Source organism: Spinacia oleracea, chromosome 5, assembly GCF_020520425.1.
Source record: "Spinacia oleracea cultivar Varoflay chromosome 5, BTI_SOV_V1, whole genome shotgun sequence".
NCBI classification, from domain to species: Eukaryota; Viridiplantae; Streptophyta; class Magnoliopsida; order Caryophyllales; family Amaranthaceae; genus Spinacia; species Spinacia oleracea.
Window position 1 is genome coordinate 66,614,799 of NC_079491.1, and position 24,416 is coordinate 66,639,214.

The 24,416-nt window shown below is 36.7% G+C and overlaps 1 pseudogene; it reads left to right on the top strand.

The window, feature by feature from the left end:
* Positions 1 to 248: 248 nt before the first annotated feature.
* Positions 249 to 22,899, top strand: LOC130461573 (uncharacterized; annotated as a pseudogene).
* The last annotated feature ends 1,517 nt before the right edge of the window (positions 22,900 to 24,416 follow it).

Here is a 24,416-nt window from a genome sequence, read left to right on the forward strand (position 1 = left end):
AATTTTTGTTACAGAGATCGAAGATTCAAGCAAGTATTAGAAGCACGCTCATTGACAAATGTAAAAAAGAGTTGAAAGAAGGTTCAACTCGTGTCATTGCTAATTTTGAAGTAGTCGAAAATAAATTTAAACATAGAGCAACAACCCATCCTTACAAAATAAACTTTTTCTACAAAACTACCATCAAAGTATGTGATGATGATAAACTCCCTTTGCATGGGTTCCAAATTGTCCCTTTTGAAACGATAATGAAGAAGGAGTTGAACGACATGTTCTTAGTTGGTATGGTTTAATATTATTTTTTTATTTTTATTACCTTCGGACTACAAGCATTTTGAAATTTTGTATTGATTGCAATAACAATATATTTGAATCCAGATGTAATCGGAGAGGTTATCGCAATGGGTGACAAAGAAAATATAGCAAAGCCGGATACTAAGCCAAACTGGAAGTTAGCGCTAGAAATGAAAGACTTACAATACAATATTTCTAATCCTGCCGAATTATAATACTCTTTTGTATTAGACCTTCGGATTACTATTTTTTCCCATATTTAAAATTTTTATCTCATTTGTCATTGACAGCAATAATAAATTGAAGTGCGCATTGTTTGGGGAGTTTGCTGAGCAAATGTCAAAATATAAGAATCATGAAAGTGAAGAACATATAATTGCTATAATCCAGTTTGCTAAAGTTAAGGAATTTAAAGGTAATAAACTTATTGAAAGCCTACTTTTTTGGATATAGATTTACTCCATTTTAACTTGACTTTTCTCTATTTGTAGGTGAAATTTCATTGTCAAACTCGCTTTTTGCCACAAGGCTATTCGTTAATGACGACATACCGAAAATTAATGAGTTTAGGAGCAGGTATTAAGCAAAGATTACTATTGATTTGTTCTAAAATAATTTGAATGTTGTGTTCATGTGCCGTTTATTTGAATAATTTTTTTAAAAATGACGAGCATAATTTTTAATGACAGTGTTGCTGATGGTAATGATTGTCAATCACAAAGACTCACTCATTTGTCAAGTCAAAATTCACATTCCATGTTCGATGAGTTTTTGGTGAAGTCTGAAAATGTATTATTGGAGGAAATTGCGAGAAGAATAAGGTAATGATGTAGCTCAGTCAAATTATGCCATTAATTTATGTTATTCAATGATTTATATGAAGTTTTAAGTTGATAGAAGTATAACTCTTATTGTTAATTTATTAGGAATGCTTTTGTGTGGCACTTGCTACCATTGTTAATATCGAAAATACAACCAATTGGTATTACAACTCATGCAAAAATTGTAACAAAAAGGTTGAGTACGAAGGAAAGGGACGGTTTTGGTGCTCAAAGTTTGACTTACATGTTAAATCTGCACCACCAAGGTATCTTATTACTTATACACTATGTACTATATATGTTATTTATTCGTGGTATGCAAATAAATGTTTAATGACAATTTATCAAACTGGGCGATAGGTACAAGGTCAAGGTAACCGTAGAAGATGAGAGCGGAAGTGCCACCTTTGTATTGTTTGACCGAGAGGTCTTCCAAATCATTCAAGTATCGGCAGTGGATTTAAAAGAGAAGTTATCCAAGGTGAATAATTTAAATAATAGATTATGGTTATACTTTAAAATATTACACAACGGCATGCATAAATTAGGAAATCACATTAGTGGATTGTTTTTATGCACTTACATAACTGATTTTAATTTGCAGGATGATAAGAGTGATTCTTTTCCGGAAGAATTGAATACACTTTTAAATAAGAGATATTTATTTAGGATTCAAATCACAAAATATAATCTTGAACAAGATTGGGAATAATACACGGTTACTAGGATTAGCAATGATGAGCAGTTGGTCAACAAATTTATTCAAGATGACAATGTTGTTGAGGTAATCAAAGTTACACACAATTATACCCAAAACTCACCATATATCATTCCTACTTTGACATTTAAAAATAATATAAAAATTAATTTGCAGGAACATGATGGAGAAGTCATGTCCTCTTGTGAATAAGTCAAACTTAACATTGTGGAAGAGAAGGTTATATTTCAAATTGCAATTTAATTCCTGATTAAAATATTTAAATATTAACTTATTATTAATTTTCTTTTATAACCATCTACTTTTTAAATTGTAGGATTCTACATCTTTCATATGTGAGAACAATGAGGACTCATATATTGTCAATATTACTCCTACGAAAAGACTTCACGAGGATGATACGACTCATGGGACCGAAGGGGATGCAGGTTCTGCACAACTTTCCACCAACAAAAGGAAGAGTGTGATCAAGATTGAAAAGGAGGACAAATGAAATAAAGTCTAACATGTTTAGACCTTTTTAGTATGATTAGCATGTGTTTTGATAATTAGACCTTTTAGTATGGTTAACATGGTTTTGGATAATTCATAGTTAGACCTTTTTAGTATGGTTAACATGATTTTTGGATAATTTATTGGTTAATTAATTCACTTAAGTGATTCAACTTCAAGATTTTCAATGTAGATGAAATATACATGCACTATAGTATTTTGTTTGGTTTTAAAATATAAATTTTAGATCTTAAGCGTTGATGTGCTTATTTTGCATCCCATATCAAGTGTGAAAATATAGAGGCACCTTTTTGCTCGAATAAAAACAAAAAGATACAGTGTAAATTAAATATTTTTCAAAATCTTAAAACCAAACAAAACATAGACCAAGTTTTTCAACAATAAGAATCTCAATTTTCAAGGAAGGAAAAGAAGACAAGATAAATGAAATAAGTTACTCCGTATAAAGGATAGTATAAGTGTTATTACCTTTTCCTCTGGAAGGCCTCCTTTGGAATTTTACCCGAATAAGAGGACAATCTGTTCCAAGAAAACAGTCAATGTCTGCACTGCTACCAGATCCCCGTTGGGTTGCTCCCTCATTCTCGGAACTACATCAAGTACATAGCTGAAATACCCAACATAAGGAGAAATCAAAATCTAAACCAACAAGGATATTAATTCATTCTTAAGTTCACTAATGCCCATCAAGGATACAAGATCCGACAGATTGCCTCCTATTTATGTTAATTCATTTCATTCGTAAGTCCACTTATGCCCAACACATAATCAACAAATGTAATATCATGGCATGCAATAGCAATCTAGGTACATACGTTAACCCAAAAAATTCAAAATATTTCCCTCCCTAGATTTATGCTTAAATGACACCAGTCGGTTAAGATGATTGCGTATGGTTTTTCTAGCTTGTAATACAAGCAAGCATATTAGGGAGAGTTGAACGATGAAAATTATGGACAAAAAGATTCTTAATTTGACAGTCGGATTTAAATGTGTATCCAAAAATATTGAAGTTAACAAAAGTTTCAAAGTTAATTTGAAAACCATACATAACTAATAATATATTACAATCAATTTCAAATTTAAAAACTGAATTAAATTGTAACACCAATTGACAGCCAGATTCTAACTTAACATATATTCAATTTAACATATTTGAACAACTGAAGATCTCAATCAATTTTTAATGATTGAAAAAAAAGGAATCAAATATATAATTACCATATTTTAACAATTTAACCAAATTTAGGTCTAGATATCGACAGTGAATAAAGAAGATAAAATCTAATTCTGACCTTATTTCGACGCACAGAATAATTTTTTGTTATAAAATCTAACTCAAAATGAAATGTCCGGTTAAATAAGTAATTACCACATATTTTCTCCTCTTTTCAATGGAGAGTGTCACAATTTTAACGTTTAAAAAATATATGTTTAAATAAATAAGTTGGTAGAAATCTTTTCCAATTAAAAGAAAACACGTTAATGTGATTCAGACATTCAGTACCTGTTTATGAGATAATTTGTTACTTGGACAAAAGTCACCAGAATTACAGGGAAGTAAAAATGGATCAACTTTTACAGAGGAATGCGAGAATGAATAGATTAACAATTTTAAGACAAAAACGACAACGATCATCACATAATTCACGTAGATCATCAAGGCAACGAATTACACCATCAAGTGATATATCAAACGGTCAGTTCACTTACCTGGTAGTCTCAAAGACACCGAATAATTTACCTTTTATTACGATATCTTACTTTTGTAGTTTCAAACCCATTATGGTCAATTTGCAGGCCAAACCCAGTTTCGTGCTCCTGGTGAAGTACCATCGTCATCTGTATGTAATAGGATGAGCAACTCAGATTTAGTTGATGAGATTGCAAACGAAAATGTCATTCAAATTACCTATGATACTACAATTTCGGGTCAAGGTATTACCTAAATCTAGAATTGAATACCTTTGAAAAATTGGATGTATGGAGATAGAATTGATGAGTACAGTTCCACCATAATGAATTCAAAATCAACTTCAATCAAAACCATAGGAAAAAAATATACATGACCATAAAACAGAGGCTTATACGCCCCATCCCTTCCACCACCATCACCCACTCACCCAGAAATAAAACCAAACACACTGGATATATGGTTTTTTGACATAAACCAAAACATTTACATTAAAAGTTACCAGATGCTCATAAGTAACTTCCCTGTTAGTTGACAGAAAAAAATAGTATTCTTTAATAAGGTCATAAGAGTTACAGAAAGTGACTTACTGTGCGCTGGCCAGAAATAATTCTGGATGGCTCAGCTTACATGCGCTTCTGATCTTTCCCCGAGAACCATATCAAAACAGATTCATCCTGTAACCAATATTTAAGTCGTAAAGTCCTACAATTACGTCTCAAGGAATTTATAAGTTATATAAAATTCAGCTTCATAAAACCGAATGTCTATCGACGAACCTAAATATATAACATTATGCTATGTTGTTTTGACTTCATGTATTGTGATCTAGATAAGAGTAGCTCTTTTGCGGCCAATAAAGATACAAATATAACGGATGGCTTGACCGGTACTCAAACAACTCAAACAGGTATTTGTGCTGCACAAGTGATTTTGTTTACCTTTTTGAAATTAAACATTAATAGTGTCATGCAGATGATTAACTTGGTTAAATCTAAGCACACACTTTTTTCGGGTGTTATGTTTAGGTGAAGATGATTCCTCCACTAATTCATTTAGAGGTATTTGAAAATATTATAAATAACTTCATTGATTAAAATGTATAAAATAACAAAGTAACATATTTGTTATTTGTATCAAAATATTGGGACATCGGAGATCCGACATACAAGTGTAAATTTTGTGGTGCAATGTTGTGGTATGAGGAAAGATTAGAGAAGAGAATAAATTCTCCCGATCCAAAATTTTCATTATGTTGTGGACAAGGAAAGGTGCAACTGAAGGAAATAATGCCCTTGGTCCAAGTATGCATTCTATGTTAAGTCTAATAAATGCGGTTCAGTATTAATTAACAAGTTAATAATTCAGTGAGATCAAGTGAGCTGAATGCCTAGCTAGAGGCCGCTTCAGTTCAAGTGGAATTAATGATATTAATCCACAGCTTACTCTTGACTGAACCCGTAGGGTCACACAAATAGTACGTAAACGGATCAAGTATTTAATGGCATTAAATACTCTATCTATGGATATTCGGAATCGACGGATCTTGGTTTCAGTGGGAGCTGAGATCGTCACAGGCAAGAAATGAATACTCCGGAAACGATGATATTACCGGAAACGAAAATATGGATCGTATCGGAAATATAAATATTATCCAAGTCGTAGATGTTGCCGGAAACGGAAACATGGTACGTATCGGAAAATATTATCGGAAATGGAAATATTACCAGAATCGGAAATATTGCCGGAAACGGAAATATTGTCAGAATCGGAAATATTACCGGAATCGGAAAATAATTCCGGAAACGGAAATATTAAATATTTGTTCGAAACGGAAATTAATTCCGGAATCGGAAATGTTAAATATTGTTCGTATCGGAAATGAATTCCGGAATCGGAAATTTAATCGGAAGCATATCGTACGAATAAGCATCGGACGAGGCCTGCCGGACGAGGGCCCAGCACGAAGCCAGGCCATCGCCCAGCAAGCCAAGCGCGCCACACAAACAGCCACGCCAGGCCCAGCGCAAGGCCAGGCCCAGCAGGCGGTGGCAGCGCGCACAGCGCGCGCAGCGCGCGCGGGTGCTTGCGTGGGCTTGTGGCTCGCGCAGGCCTCGCTGCGTGGGCTGCTGCTCGCACGCACGCATGGGCGGCCCATCCTGGCTGCCGTGTGTGTGTGCGTAAGTGTTTTTGTTCGTGCACGTTTCCTAAAACGTGCAGAGTTCGGTTAATGATTAAATTCCTAATTCTATTTGATAAATTAATTAAATTAGGGTTCTTGTAGGATTCTAGGTTTAATTAATTTGTATCTGAATAGGATTCCAATTCCCTTTCCATAACCCTATAAATATGTGGCCTGGGTTCACAATTTATAACGAGTTTAAAAAGTATTCAAAGTGAATTTTTGAGAGAAAAATTCAAACACACATCTTGCTCAAAAGTGCCGAAATTTCTAGTACCTTAAGGGCGATTCTAGTTAGTCAATCTTAAGGCGGATCCGGACGTGCTGTGGACTATCTACGGAGGGACGACACTTGGAGTCCTAAAGACTTGTTCTTGTTCGGTTCGGGCGCAGCTAAGGAGGGCACGCAACAAAGAGTATGCATCTAAATTATGCTATATGATTATGTGTAAATAATATGTAATCCTGGGTTAATGGTTGTTTCCGCATGATTTATGTAATATCATATGTATCATAACCTAACAGTGGTATCACGAGCCCCTTATTATTTTCATAATCTAAATTGCATGAACATGGTTAAATATTACAAATTTGCAAGAATTAAAAGGGGTGATTAATTTTCGTAATTGTTAATTAATTGCAAATTGCGTTTATTTAATTATACGTATGCAGTTTTTCGGCAGTTTCTTCGTTACTCATCCAAATCGAGTGATTTTTGTGTCAATTCCGCATGTAAAAGGCATTCTAAAATTTTGACAAAAAGAGTATTTTTCTTCCGAACCCAGAATTCTCAAATTCAAAGCCTAACTATGACTTTTCGAAGGTTTTAGTTTTTCGAATGCAAAATTTCGTAAATTTAAGATGTTAAATTAAATATTTGCGATTCTTGTTGATAAATCTTGAATTTTTGATTGACCTACTGCATATGTTTAACAAGTTTAAATACCTAGTCTTGTTAATTATGCAATCTAATTTGTAATTATGATTAATTTGTTGAAAATTAGAATAATTTAGAATTAATTTGATTTTCATAATTAATTGTAATTTAATTAGAAACCTATGATTAAAAACCACCATAAAAATTGTAAATTTATGATAAATTTCAAATTTTTATGACCTAGACTTGAATCCATAACAATCGGAAATCAATTGGATAATAAATTTTCGATTTTTCGCCCTAAAATTATGAAATTAATAATATTTATTAATTTGTCATTAATTTTATAAATTTTAAATTTTTTATGCGATTCGTTCATATAACTTGCACGCACAAAGCAATGGACGCTTCGTGTTACCCTTAAGGGGTGTTGTATAATGCGGGCATGCGACGACGAGCAAGGGAGCTCGTCGCCCGTGCGGCACGAATGCAATGAGCAAGGGCGTAGTGCACGAGCACAAGGCAGCAGCCCTGCCTTGTGTCGTGGGCCACGAGCAATGGACGAATGGGCATGGGCGAAGGGCGAGCCAAGGCAGTCGCGTGTGGGCAGCAAGCGAGCTGCGCCACAACGCGCACTGCCTCGCGCAAGAGCGTGCAGCCTCACGCGCAGCGAGCGCAAGCTCGCGTGCCACGAGCGCTGCGCCCAGCGAGCGATATCGCGCGCCCAGCGAGCGATGTCACGCGCACAGCGAGCGATGTCGCGCGCCCAGCGAGCGATGGCTCGCGCGCACTGCGAGCGATGGCTCGCGTGCGACGAGCGTTGGCGCGCGCGCAGCAAGCACCACAGCGTGCGATAGGCTTGCGATGGAGATGCAGCAGCTATGCGACGAGCGCATGGGCTGCGCGCACATGGCCAGCGATGGCTGTGTGCGTGCGGCCCATGGGCGTGCAATGCGTAGGGTGTTTGCGTTACGATTAGATCGTTTTGAATGTTTAATTTGAAAAATTTCAGTTCACGTAATTTTAATTAATTTTAAAATTAATAATTTAAATTATTTTCTTGGATTTTAATTTTGAATATTGTAATTATAATAAATGTTATTTATTCTAATTATTTTACTAAAATTAAAATCATGAATTAATTTAAATACGACTGAAATTAAATTAAACTTTTTGGATTCAATTATAAATTTATATGAGCTTTAAATTTTAATTAAATTTGTATGTTTCCGGTTAGACTAGAAATACATTTTTATGTTTAAAATTAGTAAAGCATATGAATTTATTGGTTTAAGTGGGAGCGCTTTTTAGTCATAAACTCTTGATTAGGTCTACAAATCCTTAAGGTTAAAACAACTTGATTAGAATTAATAAGGACTGAATAATTGGTAGATTATTGGTGCCCTTGATTAATTGCTGCAAATGTTTACGTGATGCATAATGTGTTTTACTAACCAGCTATGTGGGCCATTCATGATAATGAATGGGTGAATGGTATATATTGTATATGTACTGTTTTGCAGGTTATGAAGTGACTAGTATGGCCCAAATAGGATAGAAAATATGGTCTGCGTACCATTAATTTGAATGTAATTGGTCTAAAGTACCAAAGTTATTTTTCAATTCAAATATGGTCTGCGTACCATCAAATAGTTGTAATTAGTTATAGCTTATCCTATTTGAAGAAAATGGTGCCTCCCACGGAGATTTTCAAGACGGACTTTGAAGTCAAAGCTTCAAGATGAAGTCGGGCCATACTAGATCACATTTATCTTATGCATGTTTTAAGTTATTTATTGCTTTAAATATGTCTTAAAATGCATGAGATCAAAAGCTTGATTATGTTGCATGATTAAGGATTTTAGTTCACTTAAAATCTAACCAACATAGTAAGAGCCTTAAGTTCCAAACTTAAAAATTGAGTTAAAAGGTGCCATGCCAAAATATACACTTGCTTGGATATCCTTTACATCAATCTAGTAATAGTTTTCGCTCAGCGAGGTGTTACTTATTGGTCCTAAAGGGGCAAGGTACACAAATAATTGTGAGTACATGTTAGTTTTGGTGAAACTCAACGATATAAGTAAGGAGTCCTTTTATGTCGTGGCAAATTCGATAGGTTTACCTAATAAGTTCTTAGACGTACCTATCAACCAAGAATAGTTTCTAGACTATTAGCAAAAGGCTTTTGCTTACCTAAGATGTTCTAGGATTAAGTCGACAAACTGTGCTTAGTTCTTCAATGATTTTAGGATCTTGGAATCATTTTATTCACACCTGCCGGAACACATAATTTGAATAAAATGCTTAATAAACATTGAATTATGCATGTATGCTAGAATTTAAGTTTATTAAGAGAAACTGTGAATGGTTATTTATTTGTTTATTCTTTTCAATTGTAGTTTTTAATATGGCAAACAACAATTCATTCAACATTCGATCAATTCTCGAAAAGGAGAAGTTGAACGGGAAAAACTTCCTTGACTGGCAAAGGAACTTGCAAATAGTTCTTATGCAGGAAGAAAAGGAGTATGTCCTAGATGAGGAGATGCCCGAAGCTGCAGGCGACGGGGTCACTCAGGCAGCCCTCAATCGTTGGATTGATGCCAACAAGGATGTGAAATGTCTAATGCTCGCCACCATGAGTGCGGATCTGCAGAAAACGTTCATCAACTCAGATGCTTTCACAATCATCAGTGAGTTGAAGAACATGTTCCAAGATCTGGCTCGAGTCGAAAGATTCGAGACTCATAGGCAAATTCTTGAGACCAAGCTTAAGAAAGGCGAGCCCGTAAGTCCACATGTTCTCAAAATGATTGGACTCATTCAGAATATGAGTCGGCTGGATCAGCAATTTTCTCAGGAAATGGCTATAGACACCATCCTCCATTCTCTTCATAGCGGGTATGATCAGTTCAAACTGAACTACAGTATGAATAGTCTGGACAAAACGCTCACTGAGCTTCACGGTATGCTGAAGACCGCTGAAAAGACGCTCAAAAGTGATAAGCAGGATGTGCTTATGGTGCGTGGGGGCAAGTTCAAGAAATCTGGAAAGAAGAGGAATGCTAAGAAAGGTGGCAACAAGGCCAGCCCAACTAAGAAAACTGGCGCCAAATCTGCAAAGAGGAAGGTCAGTCAACCCACTTCTGAATCCGAATGCTTCTACTGCAAGAAGAAGGGGCATTGGAAGAGAGATTGCTTGAAGCTAAAGGAAGATCAGAAGAACGGAACAGTCGTTCCATCTTCAGGTATTTTCGTTATAGACTGTATACTTGCTAATTCAACTTCTTGGGTATTAGATACAGGTTGTGGCTCACACTTATGTTCCAATCCACAGGGACTAAGAAGAAGTAGAAAGTTAAGCAAGGGTGAAGTCGACCTACGAGTGGGAAATGGAGCACGGATTGCTGCATTAGCTGTAGGAACTTACTATTTGTCGTTGCCCTCCGGGCTAGTTTTGGAACTGGAAGAATGTTTCCATGTTCCAAGTCTTACTAAAAACATCATTTCAGTTTCTTGCTTAGATGCTAAGGGATTTTCCTTTTTAATAAAAGACAATAGTTGTTCGTTTTATTTTAAAGAGATGTTTTATGGATCTGCTAGATTAGTCAATGGACTTTATTTATTAGATCACGACAAACAAGTTTATAACATAAATACCAAAAGGGCCAAAATGGATGATTCAGATCTCACCTATCTGTGGCATTGTCGATTAGGCCATATAAACTTGAAACGCTTAGAAAGACTTCAAAAGGAAGGAATTCTAGAGCCATTTGACTTAGAGGATTATGGTAAATGCGAATCATGTTTACTTGGCAAAATGACAAAGCAACCTTTCTCTAAAGTTGGAGAAAGAGCAAATGAACTATTGGGTTTAATCCATACAGATGTATGTGGACCAATGAGTACAAATGCTAGAGGTGGTTTCAGCTACTTTATCACTTTCACTGATGACTTCAGTAGGTATGGTTATGTCTACCTAATGAAGCATAAGTCTGAATCCTTTGACAAATTCAAGGAATTTCAGAGTGAAGTAGAGAATCAATTAGGCAAGAAGATTAAGGCACTGCGGTCTGATAGAGGCGGTGAATATCTAAGCTATGAATTTGATGACCATCTGAAAGAATGTGGAATTCTATCAGAGTTGACTCCTCCTGGAACACCACAATGGAATGGTGTGTCGGAACGGAGGAACAGAACCTTGCTAGACATGGTCAGGTCAATGATGGGTCAGGCCGAACTTCCATTAGAATTTTGGGGACATGCACTAAATACAGCTGCACTCACTATAAATAGAGCTCCGTCTAAAGCTGTCGAAAAGACTCCATACGAATTATGGTTTGGAAAGCCTCCAAATGTGTCTTTTCTTAAGATTTGGGGATGTGAAGTATACGTCAAACGATTAATTTCAGACAAACTTCATCCAAAATCTGACAAATGTATCCTTGTGGGCTATCCAAAGGAAACAAAGGGGTATTACTTCTACAATACATCTGAGAACAAGGTGTTTGTTGCTCGAGATGGTGTCTTTTTGGAGAAAGATCACATTTCCAAAATGACAAGTGGGAGAAAAATAGACCTCGAAGAAATTCGAGTCGAACAACAAACTCTAGAGAATGCTCAAGATGACATTCAGGATGAAACTCATAGATCTTTAGAAGAATCTGGTGAGAATCATGGTCAATCTAGAAATGTTACCCCGCGTAGATCGCAAAGATATAGATCTCAACCGGAAAGGTACTTAGGTATTTTGACGAACGAGAGCTATGACGTTCTATTACTTGAAAGTGATGAACCTGCGACTTACAAACAAGCTATGACGAGCCCTAGCTGCAAGCAATGGCAAGAAGCCATGCAATCTGAATTAGACTCCATGTCTGAAAACCAAGTATGGGATTTGGTCGATTTGCCAGATGGCTATCAAGTCATTGGAAGCAAATGGGTTTTTAAACTGAAAAAGGACAAGGATGGGAAACTTGAAGTTTTCAAAGCTAGATTGGTTGCAAAAGGTTACAGGCAAGTCCACGGTGTGGATTACGATGAAACCTTTTCACCAGTTGCAATGCTAAAGTCTATTCGAATAATGTTAGCAATCGCTGCATATTACGATTATGAAATATGGCAGATGGATGTCAAAACTGCTTTCTTAAACGGCGTTTTAACAGAAACTGTGTTTATGACACAGCCTGAAGGTTTTGAGGATCCAAAGAATGCTAAAAAGGTATGCAAGCTAAAGAAATCAATCTACGGATTAAAGCAGGCATCCAGGAGCTGGAATATACGTTTTGATGAAGCAGTCAGTGACTTTGGTTTCATCAAGAACGCAGACGAATCTTGTGTATACAAGAAGGTCAGTGGGAGCAAAATTGCTTTCCTAGTATTATATGTCGACGACATATTGCTTATCGGAAATGACATTCCTATGTTGAACTCTGTCAAGATTTGGCTTGGGAAATGTTTTTCGATGAAGGATCTAGGAGAAGCACAGTACATATTGGGCATCAAGATTTACAGAGATAGATCTAAAAAGATGATTGGACTTAGTCAAAGCACTTATATCAATAAGGTGCTTGAGAGGTTCAAGATGGCGGACTCCAAGCGAGGCTACCTACCCATGTCTCATGGAATGACTCTAAGCAAGACTCAGTGCCCAAAAATACTTGATGAGCGTAGACGAATGAATGGGATTCCATATGCATCATTGATTGGTTCAATAATGTATGCTATGATATGTACACGCCCGGATGTTGCGTACGCACTCAGTGCTACGAGCAGATACCAGTCAGACCCAGGAGAGGCGCATTGGACTGCTGCCAAGAACATTCTGAAGTACCTAAAAAGGCACAAAGATGACTTCCTGGTCTATGGTGGAGATGATGAATTAATTGTTAAAGGCTATACGGACGCAAGTTTCCAAACCGACAAAGATGATTTCAGATCACAGTCTGGGTTTGTCTTCTGCCTCAACGGAGGAGCAGTAAGCTGGAAAAGTGCTAAGCAAAGCACCATTGCGGATTCTACAACTGAAGCGGAGTACATTGCTGCACATGAAGCAGCAAAGGAAGCTATATGGCTAAGGAAGTTCATAGGTGAACTTGGTGTAGTCCCCTCCATTAAAGGACCAATAGCCCTGTATTGTGATAATAACGGAGCTATTGCACAGGCAAAAGAGCCTAGACACCACCAGAGAGTCAAGCATGTACTTCGTAGATTTCACCTTCTACGAGAGTTCGTTGAAAGAAAAGAAGTCGAGATAAGCAAAATTGGAACTGATGACAACATATCAGATCCATTAACTAAACCTCTGCCGCAAGCGAAGCACAACTCGCACACTGCAGCTATGGGAATCAAGCATATTGGAGAATGGCTTTGATGTCTCTGTTTAATGTTTTAAAGTTTTAGAGTTTAAATCTTTGTAAAACATTATTGGTTAATCATTCACAATAAATGAAAAGAATTCATTTTTCCATTTAATTTGTGGTTTATTAAATGATGAGTCCCTTCAATTTGACGATATATTCAAGATAGAATGGCAGGACCAGTCCTGTGACTAAGAAATGTCTATCAAGTGAACTTGAATGTCAAAGGTTGAAAATGGTCCCTAATCGGAGTTTTCTATAAAATTGGACGCATAGAAAATGTTAGACGATTAGAATGCAAGATGACTAGTAGTTCTGTTTCTTGAACTATGTGGACATGGCAATGTCATAATCATTTGCATAGATACTTACTTTGGGAAGACTAGTATCGGACAAGACCTATGAAACTTTACTGTAAGAGATGAAAATCTGTCATAAGTAAATTTCATTAAAATTATTAGACACTAAATCCTCAATACCTGAGTGATTTGAGATTACTTGTTTGAGAACTGGTTGCTTTGACGTTGACCAACCGTCGCACCGTAAAAGGAGGCTATAAAGGCAACGCTCAGGTAATCACCTATCAAACGAAGTCTAATCTCAAGATCGCAAGATTGGGATTGTCCTCCCATAAATCGGGATGAGATGCTTAAAAGTTGTACAAGGCCACTCGGAGAGCTAGAAACTGTGAAATGCATGGCCGTGCTCGGATGAATCATAGGCTATGATTATCTGTTTATTTGATCAGTTGAACTCTGAAACCGAGAAACACCTCTGGACATAATAAGGATGACAACTCTTACCTTATGTTCAAGAGCAAGCATCGAGCGACAAAGGAATTAGGAAATGCACACTTGTCCCTAAGGACAAGTGGGAGACTGAAGGAAATAATGCCCTTGGTCCAAGTATGCATTCTATGTTAAGTCTAATAAATGCGGTTCAGTATTAATTAACAAGTTAATAATTCAGTGAGATCAAGTGAGCTGAATGCCTAGCTAGAGGCCGCTTCAGTTCAAGTGGAATTAATGATATTAATCCACAGCTTACTCTTGACTGAACCCGTAGGGTCACACAAATAGTACGTAAACGGATCAAGTATTTAATGGCATTAAATACTCTATCTATGGATATTCGGAATCGACGGATCTTGGTTTCAGTGGGAGCTGAGATCGTCACAGGCAAGAAATGAATACTCCAGAAACGATGATATTACCGCAAACGGAAATATGGATCGTATCGGAAATATAAATATTATCCAAGTCGTAGATGTTGCCAGAAACGGAAACATGGTACGTATCGGAAAATATTATCGGAAATGGAAATATTACCAGAATCGGAAATATTGCCGGAAACGGAAATATTGTCAGAATCGGAAATATTACCGGAATCGGAAAATAATTCCGGAAACGGAAATATTAAATATTTGTTCGAAACGGAAATTAATTCCGGAATCGGAAATGTTAAATATTGTTCGTATCGGAAATGAATTCCGGAATCGGAAATTTAATCGGAAGCATATCGTACGAATAAGCATCGGACGAGGCCTGCCGGACGAGGGCCCAACACGAAGCCAGGCCATCGCCCAGCAAGCCAAGCGCGCCACACAAACAGCCACGCCAGGCCCAGCGCAAGGCCAGGCCCAGCAGGCCGTGGCAGCGCGCACAGCGCGCGCAGCGCGCGCGGGTGCTTGCGTGGGCTTGTGGCTCGCGCAGGCCTCGCTGCGTGGGCTGCTGCTCGCACGCACGCATGGGCGGCCCATCGTGGCTGCCGTGTGTGTGTGCGTAAGTGTTTGTGTTCGTGCACGTTTCCTAAAACGTGCAGAGTTCGGTTAATGATTAAACGGATATTTCATGAAATACCCCCGAGGTTTAAGTTAATTCACCAGGTACCCTCGTTGTTTCAGTAATCTACCAGGTACCCCTCAGGTTTCATTTTCTCGCATGACTTAACCCTGCCGTTAAGTGGCCGTTAGAAACTTTTTTTCACCAGGTACCCTCGTAATTTATTTCACCAGGTACCCCTGAGGTTTTTTAGATTTTCACCAGGTGCCCATGTGCTTTATGGTAATTTCACCAGATACCCCTGCTCACCAACGGCTAGTTTTTTTAAAAAAAACTAGCCGTTGGTAAGCCTTCTCTATTTTAAGGGGGAGCCGCTGCAACTCTTCACTACAAATTTCAGTTCTTCCCCTTAACCAACTCATATTTTCCCTAATTCCCAACTCACCTTCAAATGAGCTCATATTCTCAATCCCAATCTTCTTCTACAACGTATGAATCCTCATGCGTTGTAGTTCCAAACAAAACATGCAACATATGTGGGAAAAAATTTGCAATAAGAAGTTCTGAAACAATGAAAAATCCTCAAAGACTATATTACAAGTGTGACTTATGTGACAACTTCAAGTGGTGCAAGGGAAGCATTGAGCAACCACTGCCAATCAGAAACAACAGAGGTAGCACAAAGGAAGGAGAAATTGAAGAAAACAGAAGCTTGGATGAAGAAATTCACCAAATGAAGAAGAAACTCAAGCAGCAAAAGAAATTAATGCATGGAACTATCAAAATTGGCATTGTAATGTTTTTTATTCTAGTATTTGTAATGAGAAAGTGAATGATGACATTTCATCAATAATATGATATTTCATTTCCGAATTAAGTAGCTTTACAAAAGTGTGCCCCCGACACGCAAAAACTTTAAGTGTAGCTCTACAAAAACTTGCTCCCATTGGCAAAAGATATACATGATAAGTTTAGCAAAAAGTTATGCATAAATCACAAAATCAAGTACGCTTCCTTTTTCCCTTACTTGATGCATTACGTTGTTGCTGTGAACTGGAAGCACCTTGATCTCCCCCTTGCTGTGAACCAGCTGCACCAGAACCAGCTGCACCAGCAGAACCAAAAGCACCACCACCAGCAGCAGCAGCAGCCTTCTTTTGCTTTGCAGTGGCCCCACCTCTACATGTCCTTGCATTGTGTCCCACCTCCTTGCACTTACCACACCTCACAGTGCTATTTCTCTTTCCCCTTTTTGGATCATGTTTACCTCTTTTTCTCAGGTTAGGGGGTCTACCTGATGCTCTCTTCATGGGTGGTGGGAGGATAATAGGAAGGTCAAAAGAAGGCCATTGGGTTGGGTCAGGCATGGGGTGTATGTGCTCTGAGTAAGTTAACTTGTATGCTTGCCCTTTGAAGTAGTGAGACACAAAATCAGTAGCCTCAAGTCTTTGGTGGTAAATAACCCTAAGGCCATGTCTGCAAGGTATGCCAGATATTTGTCATACTCCACAACCACAAGTCCTTGCATCAAACTTAATAGGGTATTTGACAGCCCCCTCTTTCACTTCATATTCCCCTCCCCCAGCAACTGTTACAGAACAAAACCTGGTGAAACTAGCCGTTGGTGAGCAGGGGTATCTGGTGAAATTACCATAAAGCACAAGGGCACCTGGTGAAAATCTAAAAAACCTCAGGGGTACCTGGTGAAATAAATTACGAGGGTACCTGGTGAAAAAAAGTTTCTAACGGCTACTTAACGGCAGGGTTAAGTCATGCGAGAAAATGAAACCTGAGGGGTACCTGGTAGATTACTGAAACAACGAGGGTACCTGGTGAATTAACTTAAACCTCGGGGGTATTTCATGAAATATCCGATGATTAAATTCCTAATTCTATTTGATAAATTAATTAAATTAGAGTTCGTGTAGGATTCTAGGTTTAATTAATTTGTATCTGAATAGGATTCCAATTCCCTTTCCATAACCCTATAAATATGTGGCCTGGGTTCACAATTTATAACGAGTTTAAAAAGTATTCAAAGTGAGTTTTTGAGAGAAAAATTCAAACACACATCTTGCTCAAAAGTGCCGAAATTTCTAGTACCTTAAGGGCGATTCTAGTTGGTCAATCTTAAGGCGGATCCGGACGTGCTGTGGACTATCTACGGAGGGACGACACTTGGAGTCCTAAAGACTTGTTCTTGTTCGGTTCGGGCGCAGCTAGGGAGGGCACGCAACAAAGAGTATGCATCTAAATTATGCTATATGATTATGTGTAAATAATATGTAATCCTGGGTTAATGGTTGTTTCCGCATGATTTATGTAATATCATATGTATCATAACCTAACAGCAACTACCTTTGCTAAAGGAACCACCAGAACCAGTCAGTGGACTATTGAAGAATGAGCATGATAAAAGTGGGATGTTTCTGGAAGATATAAGAGCTTATAATATGATGCATGCATTTACTTCGATGGGAGGAAAAATTGATTCATCAATCAACCAAGGACGAGGACCTTACGTCTTTAGATTACATGGTCAAAACTACCATAGGATGGGAAGTTTGCTACCTGTTTACGGAGAAGCGCCTAAATTCTCCCAACTCTACATACATGAGACGGTCAATGAGGTGGCAAACAGAAAGCGTGCTATGAGGTATTGTGTCCAACATTATTTTTTACAAATTTAGATGGTTAATCTTACTTAACTGTATTACATTTCTTAAAGTGCTAACTTTTTCTTTATTATTTTGTGCATGACAATTGAAGAAACCCAGATGATTTTGATGAAGAACTCATTCTTGATTTGACGAAGATGCTTGATACACACAACCCTATTGCTAAGGCATTTAGAATGGTCAGGGATCGTTTTGATTCTAATGATCCTCAAAATGTCAGATTAAGACTGATTGGTAGAAGGGGTAAGGATGGAAGGACATATAACCTCCCAACTGCATCTGAAGTGGCAGCACTAATTGTGGGAGATATAGGAAGCTCTGCAGATAGGGATATTATTGTTGAGAAACAATCAGGAATACTACAATGCATTAATGAGCTACATCCTTCCTACCTTGCTATGCAATACCCATTATTGTTCCCGTATGGTGAGGACGGATATAGGGTTGATATTCCAATAAGGGAAAAAGGTGGAAGGAAAAGGACAAAATTAAGTATGAGGGAGTATTTTGCATTTAGAATACAAGATAGGGAAGATGAGGCTGCAACATTATTGATGTCAAGAAAGTTATTCCAGCAATTTTTAGTTGATGTATATACAATGATCGAGGGTGAAAGACTTAATTATGTTCGAACGCACCAGAAGCAATTAAGGGCAGAGTTATATAAGAATCTTAAAGATGCCATAGTGAGAGGAGATACAGATGCATCTTCTACTGGAAAACGGATAGTCTTACCTTCATCGTTTACAGGTGGTGCAAGATATAAGATGCAGAACTATCAGGACGCCATGGCAATTTGCAAGTGGTATGGATACCCAGATTTATTTATCACATTCACTTGCAATCCAAAATGGCCAGAAATTGATAGATTCATGAAAAAGAGAAAACTAAAATCGGAAGATAGGCCTGACATCCTTTGTAGAGTTTTCAAAGTCAAGCTAGATAAGCTGATAAGTGATCTAAAAAATGAAAACATGTTTAGGAGAGTTAATGCGTGTAAGTTTTTCATTGTTCAAATTATGTTAATTAGTTTTCACTGACTTATTTAATAAATTCAAAATGATGATATCCTTTTATTTTTGCAGTGGTCTACACCGTGGAGTTCCAAAAGCGAGGATTGCCTCATGCTCATATCCTTCTAATTTTGCACCCTGATGATAAGATTTCTACGACAGAGGCTATTGATAGATTTATTAGCGCTGAAATTCCTGATCCAATAGAGAGCCCTGAACTATATAATATTCTTGGAAAACATATGATGCATGGTCCTTGCGGTGCAGCTAACAAAAATTCACCATGCATGAAAGAGGGAAGGTGCTCAAATTTTTTTCCTAGAGCATTCAAGGAAAACACAAGCTTTGATGAAGAAGGGTATCCAGAGTATAGAAGAAAAGATGATGGTAGATTTATTGAAGTTAATGGAGTCAAGCTAGATAACAGATTCGTTGTTCCTTACAACAAAGAACTACTCTTAAAATATCGTGCTCACATCAACATTGAGTGGTGCAACCAACACCAATAGATCAAGTACTTATTCAAGTACATAAATAAGGGAAATGATCGTGTTACTGCTGCAATCTCACCAGAAGGACAGAATTATGACAATGTTGATGAAATACAATCCTACTATGACTGCAGGTATAATACGACGTGCTTCTTCAAAAATTTATTTAAATATTTACTTTATTTTAGTAATTGATAACGTATAAATTTACAACAGGTATATTTCACCATGTGAGGCAACATGGAGAATTTTTGGGTTCGAGTTGCAATATAAGTATCCTCCTATCTTAAGACTGAGTTTTCATCTTCAAGATGAACAAAGTGTTGTATTTCAAGATGATGATCTAATAGATTCGGTCATGAATAAGCCATTGGTTGAGAAGTCCATGTTCTTACAATGGATGGAGTATAACAAAAATAACGATGATGGAAGACACCTTACTTACTCCGAGTTTCCGACTAAGTTTAGATGGAACACAGATGATAAAGAATGGACATTAAGAAAGCAGGATGGAAGGTTTTCTATCGGGAGAATCTACCATGTGCCTCCAGGTTGTGGTGAGAGATACTATTTGAGGATTCTATTAAATCATATAAGAGGTGCGACGTGTTATGAAGATATTAGGACGATTGATGGTGTTCTATATTCTTCATTCAAAGAAGCATGCTATGCTTTGGGATTATTAGATGACGATAAAGAATACATTGACGGCATCAAAGAGGCAAGCTTTTGGGGAACTGGACACTACTTGAGAAGCCTTTTCGCAATGTTATTGTTGGCGGATAGTCTATCAAGACCAGAATGTGTATGGGAAGCAACATGGCATTTACTATCAGAGGGTGTACTCGAGATACAAAGAGCCACTCTTGGAATTCAAGGTACCTTTTTTCATTTTCATATACTGGCTTGAAAAAGTATAGGGACATAAGTATACTGATCACTCTAATGTTATAATATGATAAATGATCAAGAATCCATGAAATGCTCTCACCAAGAAACCTAAAGAACTGGACCAAAACTTTTAAACTTCGAACTTTCGAGCTAATATGATCTTTCTTTCAGTAGGGTTATATAATCTGGCCATTTGCTAAACAAAGCATACAACCCAAACAGTTCAAATTTATCAAAATTGTAAGATCAATTTTTCGTCATATTCATTCAACATCCCAAGCAGATACAACTACAACTACAACCTAAAACTGTTCAAATTTATCAAAATTGTAAAATCCAATTTTCGTCCAAATCATTAACATCTCAAGACTTCTTTATCGCAAAAGTCAAAGCAAAGCAAAATGTGGTATCATCCTAGATAATTTTCAACAGAAAAGCAAATATTATGCTTCAATTTTGTTCTTTACTTTACAAATTAGCAAAGGATAATAACTACTCCGGACATTAATATCGATTAATTTTTTTCAGAATTACAAAACGGCATAAAACTGCTAGAACAAACCCAATTACATGAAATTAAAATAAAATTGGAAATTACTAAATTAAAATTAAGGGTACAAAATGCAATACTAATTCACTCAATCCCCCCATAATTTGATTGAAGTGTAATCTTTCTGTTAAATGATTTTGCATAGTAAAGTGTGAGTTCTTACCTGGTTGTCGAACATACTTCTGATCAGCCAAGGATCAATCAACTGTAATCAACTCCAATCTAGCCGCATTATTAGGGTTCTCCAAGCATATTACCTGCATGTAATTGTTTACAACATATGTGTGAATGACTTAAAGTAGCCAACTTTTAATAAAATGCATATGTATTATTAAATTGAATTCATTGCATATTCTGATTTTTTAATTTTACAATGTACAGACTTGGAGCTAACTGAAGAAGTGTTGAAGAGCCATACTCTTAGTTGCATCGAAAAAATTTTACAAGCTAATGGTGCAACGCTTCGAAAGTATCCCATGATACCATTTCCTGATGAGATGCTCGTGTCAGAAGGAAGAAACAAGCTAATTCAAGATGAACTTCAATATGATAGACCATCCTTGCAAATAGAGCATGACAAACTTTTTTCAAGTTTAACTGATGAACAGAAAGAGATATATGAGAAAATTATGGATGCCGTTTCAAGAGATGAAGGAGGTGTTTTTTTCATATATGGATATGGAGGGACAGGAAAAACTTTTATTTGGAGAACTCTATGTGCAGTTATTCGGTCTCAGGGAGAAATTGTGCTTCCCGTCGCTTCAAGTGGAATTGCATCACTTCTCCTTCCGAAAGGAAGGACTGCACATTCTAGGTTTAAAATACCTTTGGATGTAACAGAAGATTCAACTTGTAATATCAAACCGGATAGTGATTTAGCCGAGCTTTTGAAGAATACAAAGCTTATCATTTGGGACGAAGCTCCTATGATCAACAGATTTTGCTTTGAAGCTTTAGACAGAAGCTTAAGGGATGTTCTAAGACCAACAGAAAAACCTTTTGGAGGAAAAGTAGTTGTCTTTGGAGGAGATTTCAGACAAATTCTTCCGGTCATGCCAAAGGGAAGTAGACAAGACATTGTTTTTGCCACAATAAATTCATCTTATCTGTGGAATCATTGTGAGGTGCTTAAACTGACAAGGAACATGAGGCTACAAGTAGGGAGGTCAGATACGAGCAATAATGATATACGGGAATTCTCAGAGTGGATATTAAAAGTTGGAGATGGTACAGAAGGAGAGCAAAATGATGGGGAAGGAACTATAGTAATCCCTGATGAAAATCTAATAAGGGAATTGAAACAAATAATCCAATTGAGGCTATTGTAGAAAGTACTTATCCCTCTTTACTTGAAAATGTATGGGATCCAAAATACTTTCAAGAAAGAGCAATTTTAGCACCAACTCATGATAACGTACACATTATCAATGATTATTTGTTATCTTTAATTCCTGGTGAAGAAAAAGTGTACTTGAGTTCTGACAGCATATGTAAGGCAGATACAAACATGGGAATTGAAGATCTATATCCACCAGAGTTCCTGAATACAATTAGATGCTCCGGGGTACCGAATCACATAATCAAATTAAAGATTGGTGTTCCCGTCATGCTTCTCAGAAACATAGACCAGTCATCTAGCTTATGCAATGGTACTAGATTGGTGATCACTCAGCTAGGAAACCATGTTGTTGAAGCTAAAATCATTTCGGGTAGCAATGTTGGGCATAAGGTGTTCATTCCACGACTGACCTTAACCCCATCAGACACTACCAGCTTGCCGATTAAACTTCAACGAAGACAGTTTCCGTTAGTTGTTTGTTTTGCTATGACGATAAATAAAAGCCAAGGTCAATCACTTTCACATGTTGGTTTATACCTCCCAAAACCGGTCTTTAGTCATGGTCAACTCTATGTTGCAATTTCTAGAGTGACAAGCAAAAAGGGATTGAGAATTTTAATATCTGACAAGGACAATGAACTTTTGAATACTACGAACAATGTAGTATACAAAGAGGTCTTTCAGAACCTGCCATGAAGAGGTATTTTATGGTTTAATAGGTTATTTTGTTAAATGCTTTAATTATTTTATATTTTAGGATTACATATCTCAAATTATTAACTACGATTTTTTTTTGCATTTATTTTCATGCAGTGGCAGCCAGAGCTAAGGCAGTTCGATAATAAGAAATTGGGTGTTTTCGATAAGTTTACTTTTTATTCCTTTGTAGTGTTTTGGTGATGATACAAACAAATATTTACATGCTATGCGTACAATTCTAAGAGGGGTTCTTACCATCTCCAAAGTTTGATGTTCCATTGTTTGCAGATGCAGCTTCTACTCAATATTTTTTAGCAAAAAGTCCTTTTATATCTCTCTGTAAAAATTAACCAATGTTGGCATGAGCGGAAAGAAGCATCAATTAGAAAGAAAAAATAGATAAATTGATTAGCAGACACTTATCATTTTTGTCCCAACATAGTGATAAGTGTCTGCTAATCCAACATGTTCATAAAAATAAATGCAAAATCCATAGCATACAATTCAACTCAAATCAAACATGATAATGTAAAAAAGAAATCACGATAGTTAAAAGACAATTACCTGAGACAATAACAATCATCATAATCAACTATTAATATTCTGCCACACCTCACAATCTACTTTCACCTTCGAACTATCCTCACACGAAGAAGCGGTATCGATCAACGGCTTTGTAATTCTTGCAAAGAGGAGCCATAACTTTACCATGTGAAGCCTCTTTGCGGTTGACAGAACAACATTTCCATATCCTACTGCTTCTAAAACTTTAGTTGCCACCTCAATCACCTTCATCTTAAGCTCCAATGTTTCTACTTTTCTTGATTGTTGTGAAGTCCAATTGTAGATCTAGATAGTTTGACAATGAAATTAATTCTCTTGATTACAATAATGAAGAGAGAAATGGTGAGTGGAGTAGGAGTCAAAAATATTTTTGTAGAGTTTTGGCAAGATCATGATCTAGATCTTTCATAAATTTGGCAAAAATAGATTTTGTTTGTTTTTGAGAGGTGGGACATCTCATACTGGCGATAAGAACTATGAGAACTAGACCGTCTTCTGAGAACTTAGACTCCTTCCCTTTTCTTTTCTTTTTTTTTTTAATTATTGTAAATATAAAATTAATCTTAATTCTATAATGGGAGAAGATGCCATCAGCCCCTATGCCACGTCTAGATGGAGTTGCCATACCAATTAAGAATATTTTGACAAATTTTTTAAAAAAGAGTTGAAAATAAATATAAAATTAATATTAGTTGCTTTATCAATTACATATATGAAGTATCAAATACCTCAAACAGACCTATGTTACCTAAATGCGAACAAAAATTAGACATAAACATAATGTGTTATACGAAATAAAAAATAGAGTAAATACGGTATTTGAAACAGTAAAATATGTAAGATTAACAATGTCGGTTAAAAATCATAAAAATAATAATTTGTTAATTAATTACTCCGTACGATTTGCACAGTCAAAACGGTTACCATCACTCATTTAAATTATTTTATTT